Source organism: Tamandua tetradactyla, chromosome 24 (assembly GCF_023851605.1).
Source record: "Tamandua tetradactyla isolate mTamTet1 chromosome 24, mTamTet1.pri, whole genome shotgun sequence".
In the NCBI taxonomy this organism is placed as follows: domain Eukaryota; kingdom Metazoa; phylum Chordata; class Mammalia; order Pilosa; family Myrmecophagidae; genus Tamandua; species Tamandua tetradactyla.
In genome coordinates this window covers 15,976,598-15,986,142 of record NC_135350.1, presented here as the reverse complement: position 1 = coordinate 15,986,142, position 9,545 = coordinate 15,976,598, and the positions used below count along the sequence as shown (strand labels likewise).

General features: G+C 39.7%; 1 pseudogene; it reads left to right on the top strand.

Annotated features, from left to right (window-relative positions):
• Positions 1–883: 883 nt before the first annotated feature.
• LOC143668589 (actin-related protein 2/3 complex subunit 1A pseudogene) lies at positions 884–1,845 on the top strand (annotated as a pseudogene).
• The last annotated feature ends 7,700 nt before the right edge of the window (positions 1,846–9,545 follow it).

Genomic DNA, 9,545 nt, shown 5'->3' with positions numbered 1-9,545 from the left:
ACTGCTAAACATCCTACTGTGTAATGAAAGCCCCCATAAAACCAAGAGTTGGGTGGGCCACGGTGGCTCAGCAGGCAAGAATGCTTGCCTGTCATGCCCAAGGACCCGGGTTCAATTCCCAGTGCCTGCCCATGTTAAAAAAAAAAACAAAAAAAAAACCAAGAGTTATTCAATTCAAAATGTCAATAGTGATCACAGTCCTCTGCCAATGACTGCTGGAGCCTGTTTGCACTGACTAAACTAGAGTCTGTAAACTCTCTCCTCAGAGTATGTTCAGACTACCAACTTCCTACTCTTTGAAAAGACCAAGAATATTGTTCCTTCATCAATTTTATAAGAACCAATAACTTGTGAAATGGTTTGGAGGGATTATGGATGCCAAAAGTTCATGTTCTTAAAGCCAGTGCATTTCTGAGGGTGTAGACCTAATGTGGCTGGGACCTTTAGATTAGATTGTTTCAGTTGAGGCATGCCCCAGGTTGGTCTTACTCCTCCTACTGGAGTCCTTTATAAAAGGATGAAATTTAGAGAAGGACACAGAGGTTGAGAGAGAAAGCCACAGAAACAGAGGGGAAGCCCCTAAAGCCAGAAGCTGGAAGCAGCAAAACCTGGAAGAGAAATGAGAGACCAGGAGATGCTTCCATATGCCATACCATGTGACAGAGGAGTCCAAGACTGCCAGCAGCCTGTCTTCAAGAAGAAGGTATCATCTCAATGATGTCTATATTTGGACATTTTCATGGTCTCAGAACTATAAGCTCAGAAGCTAATATCTCCATTGGAAAAGTCAGTCGATTTTATGGTATCTAAATTTCAGCCACTTTAGCAAACTAAAACAATCTGCATGCCTCCAAACCATCTCACATTATCCCCAATAATCACAATGTCCCATATCTATAAGATGAAGCTTTTACCACAGTGGATAAAAGCTCATGAACTCAAGGAGCACAAATGATTGTTGTGATTGGGCTCCCAAGAGTAACTACATCGTCACTTTTGGTGAAGACTACAATGCCTATGTCTAGAGTCAGAAAGATGGTGTCTGGAAGCCAACCCTGTGATCTTGTAAATTATTCATGCATACACTTGTGAAGTGGACCTCCCTAAATTAAAAAAAAAAATGGTGAGAGAAGTGGAACACAACTCATATCTGCTTGTTACTGTGAGTCTGAAAATGACCAGTGGGTAAACAAGCACATTAAAAAAAAAAACAATCACTCTATGGTCCTCAATTTGGATTGGCATCCCAACAATGTTTTGCCACCAGTAAATCATGTGACTTCAAATGCAGCGTTTTCAGCCTAGGTTAAATAAGTGGATGAAAGAACAACCAGTATGCCATGCAACATCAAGATGCCTTTGATTAGCTGATGTTTGGTTGCAGTGGTACTGGTGGCCAAGTCCAGGGGCTTGCTTCTCTACCAATAGAAGCTGCTTGACCTGGGTTAGCCACAACAACATAGTGCCCATTGCTGATGTCTCAAAAATGTACACATATGAACTCTGAAAACAGAATTCCTGCCACTCCTGAGTGTATTATTTGTCTTGGAGAGTAGTATTTTACCCACCAGTAAGATGGGTGCCCACTGTTCTTTGACTATGGTCAAAGAACATCTTTGAGTATGATGACTGCCACTGCTTAACCTTCATCTCCTATCTGGACATTCCTAAACAGAGCATCCAGTGTAACACATCAGCCAAGAAATTCTTTCATGACATGGACAAGAGGGCCACAATAGTGGAGACACTGCCCCAGCATAGCATCACTCAAGTGTGTATGAGGCAAACCAGCAAAATTGTTGTAAACTTTTCACTACTGGCATCATATCAATCTGGGATCTCTAAAGCTTAAATGTTTCCTATCCAGGCTTTCAAAAACATGAAGCTGAGTGAAACTCCTGATCCAGGAGGACAAATTGTGACGGTCTGCAGCTCCACTATTTGCATGATGCTGAGGAAAGCCAGCTGCAAGGAAATAGTGAAAACACATATTCCACAGATATTGTTTCTGTTTTTGTTTGAATAGAATTGGTGAAAGTGTTGGTTTTTTAAAAAAGCAGCAATGATTTTCATTTTTATACTTCATTCCATTCTTGACCAAAACTTCTTTTTAAGTAGTTTATTATGGGGAACTGTCACACTAACTTAAAAAAGGGGAGAGAAGCTTGTAAATTGCCTGCTAGAAAGTTAATTAAAAATACTGAATGCAGGGAAAAAACGTCAATAATCATGAGATTGAGAAATCCTTATTTAGAGGAATGCACTGTTAGTCAATACATGTTGCTTTGAACAAATCATAAGCAATTGCTCTCTTCTGATTTTCCCAAAATTTTTTTTTCTCCACTTGAAACTCCTTTTCGAGACAGTACTAGTCTATGTTATGTTATTTACTTGCACCTTTCGAGTGCCAGGTTCTAGTGTCAATTTGTCCCTGAAAATTTGATTCATGATCTTCCTCAACCTAGAGTTGTTTTTGTGACAACTCAGGAAAGCCTCTCCTCTTTTTCATTCTAATACCTTCCCATACCCCTCCTCTTTAATAACACCACCCTCTGCAGATTGACAATTGTAGTGGTTTGAAACTGTATGTACTCCCAGAAAATCATGTTTTTAAACTTATCCATTCGTATGGGTACAACCCTATTGTAAGTAGAACCTTTTGTTAGGTTACTTCAGTTAAGGCATAGCCCAGGGAAGGTCTTAATCTTCTCACGGGAGTCCTTTATAAGTGAGAAGAAGAGAGAGAGAGAGAGAGAGAGAGAGAGAGAGAGAGATAAAGCTCCAGAAGCAAGAAGCTGAAAGCAACAAAACCCAGAAGAGAAGAGAGAGACCAGCAGACACTGCCATGTGCCAAAGAAGTCCAGACCTGGCAGCGAGTCTTCAGGCAGAAAACATGGTCTAGATGATGCCTTGATTTGGACAATTTCATGGTTTTAAACTGTAAGTTTGTAAGCTAATGCATTCCCATAGTTAAAGCCGTATGTCTGAAAGTGCCTCTCTATTCCACACCTAGCCAAATGTTTACATAGCTCCCCTTCCCTCATTAACTTAGTAAAAGTGCTTATTCTTTTTGAGGACACAGTTTGCTTCTGTATCCAGCCAGGAGTATAAATACCATCTAATGTAAATCCCCCTACCTTTTTTTAATGAAAAGACCTAGTTAATAGCAAAGCTATGAAGAAGCACAAGCCCTCCTCTCCCTCTGCGGATACAGGCTACCTCCTACCTGATGGAATGTCCAGGTGCATTTACATTTGCTGCTATTAATGCATTTAATATAGGCTAACAGTCAAGTTGGAGGAATATGCTAATTTCTAAATAATTTGCTTGGTATATTTGCTCTGACGCTAAATGCATTTTAAGATGTTGTTTACAGAAATTAAACCTGCTGATTTTCACATGTCAGGTTGTCTCTCTTCACTGGCTCTTTATCAAACTGTACGAATATGGCCTTGACAAAATTGCAATTGAAATGTTTTATTAATGATAGTAGTATCAAGCAAGCTTAGCAATCACAGGAAACATGAAGAAACGCCAACGAACTGTCCCAGGAAATGAATATGTGCCACTTTCGCATCTCATCCACACTGCTACCCAGAGTTTTGATTTTAACTTAAACTGACTTGGGGTGGTTATGGATGGCGGCAGGAGAGGAGTAATGAGAATGGAGGGAGGGAAAATATTACAGATGGAAAATTCCATTTAAAGGAGAGCAGAGGGAAACCAGTCTAAGCAAACTAAACCAAATCAGAAATCAAATGGCCTCAAAATGTGAACGCACCACCACCAAACCCAAGGTCTCCAGGTGTTTTCTTTACTTTTCCTACAGAGACAAGATTTGTCAGGATGTCAAGCACCTGATTTAACTCTGCCGCACTGTGAATTCCAAGGCGGTGTGTGTCATTCTGTCCACCTGTTTCCAATTTAAATTCTCTTTCTTTCCAGATAACTTTACAAGTAACTTATTGTGGCGACCCAGCTGGGAAGGATGTGTCAGACTACTAACCCTGGTGTGCCTTTCCTGTGATCGTCTGCATGGGCAAGACGTGACCAGCAGCTATCCCTTGCCAGGGCTTTCTGAGGCAGTGAGTGTGTCTGATCTGGAGATGCTTTTTTGTATGACCTTGTCTGGTGTTTCACCGTAATTGTCTTAGACCTACAGGTATAATCCAGGCACTGTCATGAATATGGAATTTTTATGGAAATGAACATCAAAAATGGAATGTAACTTTTGTGGAACAATGAAAACACAACAGATGTGAAGGAACAAGAAGGGAAAAATGAGAGGGACCGGATGATTAACATCCTTATGAAAAATGGATATGGCATGTTGCACAATTCCCTCCCGATAGAAATAAAAGCCTTAAAGAGAATTCAGTGCCCAGCTGAATCTTTTCATATTCCTCATTACTCTAGCTCTTTGCCACTCTACTAAAATGCTGATTCAAGGGCTTTTACAACTCCAGTGTGTCATATTTGTATGATAGGTTGAACCATACAATTAAAGAACAGAAGTCACATTAGATCTGAATTGTTATTGATACTTAGGATGATGGGGAGAAAAGAAAAGAAAGAAAAAAATAAAGCACTTGAGATATTCCCAATAAAAAAAATGGCAACAGTGAGACAGATTACTATACAGAGTGGTAATCAGATATGAAAAAGAGGTGCAAATGGTACAATTTTATGTATAAACTAGTATTAAAAGATCCACCTGTCAATTAAATCCACATTTCCTGACCCTAAATTTTACAAAGTACACCTCCAGCAATCTGTCAAACACGTGTAACAAACACAAAATCATGATATGACAAAATTCTGTTATCTATAACACATAATTTAAGATATGATTTTTACACTGTAAAACCATTCCAGACAGTTTATTATAAGCCAGGCTATGAAGCATGATGTTTTGTGCCTGTATTCAGAGTTCTCAGAAACATCCCACACATGCAGTCCCTTAAAGACCCAAATAAAAGGGAATTGAAAAAAGGACTAAGAAAGAAGAAATGAAGGCAAATTAGCAAACTAACATTAGCTTACGCTTGTTTTGCATACACAGATTGTGTTCCTTAATGTGAAAAGAGAATTTATAAAACATTTTAAAAGGAAGAAAAATGAATGGAGAGAGGAGATGTGGATTTTATCCAGCTCTAATTATTCCTAGATTGAAAGCCATGATGTATTAATATGTATGACAGTTGGAGTGAAGGGTCTATTTGACTAACAAGTACTTCCAGGTTATCCTATACAGTTTAAGTGAACTGAAGTCTAACTGCAACCATTGCATTATCTGCAAAATGAGTGTAAATAATGACCTTCACCACCTGAATATTATACTGGGTCATTAAAACATTTGAAACTGTGGATAAATGCAAGAAATTACACATATTTTATGATACTACTGTAGCTATATAAGGCTGTAAAGGAAATGGAAGACTTCCAGGGCTGCATCTTTAAATAGAAACCCATATAAAGCACCTCAACCTTGGCAATGTGTTAAATTTGCATGTGTAAGTAATTAGAGTATATTTTAAAGCAGTATTCCCCTGTGCAAAACTTTGTTCTCCACTTCCTTTAAGTGAAATCAAAGAAGGATATATTGGATTTGGAAATCTTTTGTTTTCCCTTAAAAAATACTTTGTAGTAAACTGTGCTCAATTAAATGGTTAACCACAAAAGAAAGGAGGAACTCTGGTGATTCTGAGTGTGACAGCCACAGACCAATGTGATTAACCCCCCAGCAGGCAGAGTACAACAAAACCAGTTTATCTTCATCAACAAGCACTTTCAGAATTTAACATTTGAAATCCATTTCAAGTTCAAAATGCCCTCTCCAAAAGCAAAATAAACAAACTAATTATATACCCCTTTAATTCTAATAAGATATGCATCATTATATACAAAACAAATATTTTTAAAATCCACATTAAAATTTATACTGTGAAGTCACCTTAAAAGGTTAAAAATGGTAAAATAGGATATTTAAAGAGAGGAAGAGAGAGAGAGAACTAGAAGTTACACTATTTTAACCATGAGAATATAAAGAAAAATTCTCTCTGGGCATGTTGTCTGGATGAAACTTAAAGCCCAAGAACACTGAGATTTTATTCTATTTCAGTCATTAGTTCAAACAAATGATTTAACATCCATGTCCCTAGATTTATTTATTGCTTCATTTGTCAATGAAATAATCGTGTCACTACACTATTTAAAAATTATCCTCCAAGAAGTGAAATAAAGGGAAACTTGTGCTAAGAATGATGTTTTCAGCAGTTCACATTTCTTTCATCTGGAACAGTCCCTCCGCCTGTTTTTTGGTTGAGCGGGGACGTGCAGTTGGAGCCCTTGGTCAGGTGGGAGCTGTCAGACTTCCCCACAGGAAATTCCTTTGCTCCTCGTGGCATGAATGAGCTGGCGTGGGGTAGCACTCTGAGACCCTAAAGATCATGCTTTCCCGAGACTTCCGGAGAAGATGGCGGCTTAGTAAGACGTGCGGATCTTAGTTTCTTCTCCAGGACAGCTACTAGGGGAGTAGAAACGATACAGAACAGCACCCAAAGCCACAACAGAGATAAAAAAGACAGCGTACCCCATCCTGGAACGGCTGGCTGGCTGTGAGAAGCCGCTCGGGTGAGATCGCCGAGGCACGCGGGCTTCACCGGGCAGGGCGGCAGGCGGCCGGAGTCACTCCCTTCCCCCTTCCCGGGCCGGCTGGGAGAATTGGAGAGGCGGTCCCCTGAAACCGCGGCGGCTGGCACCCACACCACGCGCGGACCCCCGGACCAACTGAGAGAATTGGATCGGAAGTCCCCAGGCCACGGAGAATGGTGACGGGTGGGGGAGGCCCCTTCCAAACCCGTGACTCCCCGGGAACGTGCACTCTCCCCGGCAGGCCGCTGCCGCTGGCGCCCTCCCGCCACGCTTGTCACCCGGGCGACTAGGAAATTCGGACGGGCGCTTTCCCGGGCTGCGGCGGCCAGCAACCCTCCCTGCGTTCGGACCCCGGGCCAGCTCGAACTCTTCCAAGCCACTTCGGCTAGCGAACCTCCCGGACGGCGAGAGTTTTCCAAAGTTAAAGGTCCCACAGCACCTTTTACTGGTGGGACCCGCAGACAAACGTGTGCCACGAGCGCCACCTACTGGGCAGGATAAGAAAAACAGAACCCAGAGATTTCACAGAAAAATCTTCCAAACTTTTGGATCCGATACCCAGGGAAATCTGTCTAAATGCGCAGACGCCAACAGAAGATAACAGATCATGCTCAAATAATTGAAAATATGGCCCAGTCAAAGGAACAAACCAATAGTTCAAATGAGATACAGGAGCTGAGACAACTAATGCTGAATATACGAACAGAAATGTAAAACCTCTTCAAAAACGAAATCGATGAATTGAGGGAGGACATGAAGAAAACATGGGCTGAACATAAATAAGAAATAGAAAAACTGAAAAAACAAATCACAGAACTTATGGAAGTGAAGGACAAAGTAGAAAAGATGGAAAAAACAATGGATACCTACAATGATAGATTCAAAGAGACAGAAGATAGAATTAGTGATTTGGAGGATGGAACATCTGAATTCCAAAAACAAACAGAAACTATCGGGAAAAGAATGGAAAAATTTGAACAGGGTATCAGGGAACTCAAGGACAATATGAACCGCACAAATATACATGTTGTGGGTGTCCCAGAAGGAGAAGAGAAGGGAAAAGGAGGAGAAAAACTAATGGAAGAAATTTTCACTGAAAATTTCCCAACTCTTATGAAAGACCTAAAATTACAGATCCAAGAAGTGCAGCGCACCCCAAAGAGATTAGACCCAAATAAGCGTTCTCCAAGACACTTACTAGTTAGAATGTCAGAGGTCAAAGAGAAAGAGAGGATCTTGAAAGCAGCAAGAGAAAAACAATCCATCACATACAAGGGAAACCCAATAAGACTATGTGTAGATTTCTCAGCAGAAACCATGGAGGCTAGAAGACAGTGGGATGATATATTTAAATTACTAACAGAGAAAAACTGCCAACCAAGACTCCTAAATCCAGCAAAATGTCCTTCAAAAATGAAGGAGAAATTAAAACATTCTCAGACATAAAGTCACTGAGAGAATTTGTGACCAAGAGACCAGCTCTGCAAGAAATACTAAAGGGAGCACTAGAGTCAGAACTGAAAAGACAGAAGAGAGAGGTATGGAGAAGAGTGTAGAAAGAAGGAAAGTCAGATATGATATATATAATACAAAAGGCAAAATGGTAGAGGAAAATATTATCCAAACAGTAATAACACTAAATGTTAATGGACTGAATTCCCCAATCAAAAGACATAGAATGGCAGAATGGATTAAAAAACAGGATCCTTCTATATGCTGTCTACAGGAACCACATCTTAGACCCAAAGATAAACATAGGTTGAAAGTGAAAGGTTGGGAAAAGATATTTCATGCAAATAACAACCAGAAAATAGCAGGAGTGGCTATACTAATATCCAACAAGTTAGACTTCAAATGTAAAACAGTTAAAAGAGACAAAGAAGGACACCATATACTAATAAAAGGAACAATTAAACAAGAAGACATAACAATCATAAATATTTACGCACCGAACCAGAATGCCCCAAAATACGTGAGGAATACACTGCAAACACTGAAAAAGGAAATAGACACAAATACCATAATAGTTGGAGACTTCAATTCCCCACTCTCATCAATGGACAGAACATCTAGACAGAGGATCAATAAAGAAATAGAGAATCTGAATATTACTATAAAGGAGCTAGACTTAACAGACACTTATAGGACATTAAATCCCACAACAGCAGGATACACCTTTTTCTCAAGTGCTCATGGATCATTCTCAAAGATAGACCTTATGCTGGGTCACAAAGCAAGTCTTAGCAAATTTAAAAAGATTGAAATCATACACAACACTTTCTCGGATCATAAAGGAATGAAGTTGGAAATCAATAATAGGCGGAAAGCCAGAAAATTCACAAATACCTGGAGGCTCAACAACACACTCTTAAACAACGAGTGGGTCAAAGAAGAAATTGTAAGAGAAATTAGTAAATACCTCGAGGCAAATGAAAATGAAAACACAACATATCAAAACTTATGGGATGCAGCAAAGGCAGTGCTAAGAGGGAAATTTATTGCCCTAAATGCCTATATCAGAAAAGAAGAAAAGTCAAAAATGCAGGAATTAACTGTCCACTTGGAAGAACTGGAGAAAGAACAGCAAACTAATCCCAAAGCAAGCAAAAGGAAAGAAATAACAAAGATCAGAGCAGAAATAAATGAAATTGAAAACATGAAAACAATAGAGAAAATCAATAAGACCAGAAGTTGGTTCTATGAGAAAATCAATAAGATTGATGGGCCCTTATCAAGATTGATAAAAAGAAGAAGAGAGAGGATGCAAATAAATAAGATCAGAAATGGAAGAGGAGACATAACTACTGACCTCACAGAAATAAAGGAGGTAATAACAGGATACTATGAACAACTTTACGCTAATAAATACAACAATTTAGATGAAATGGACG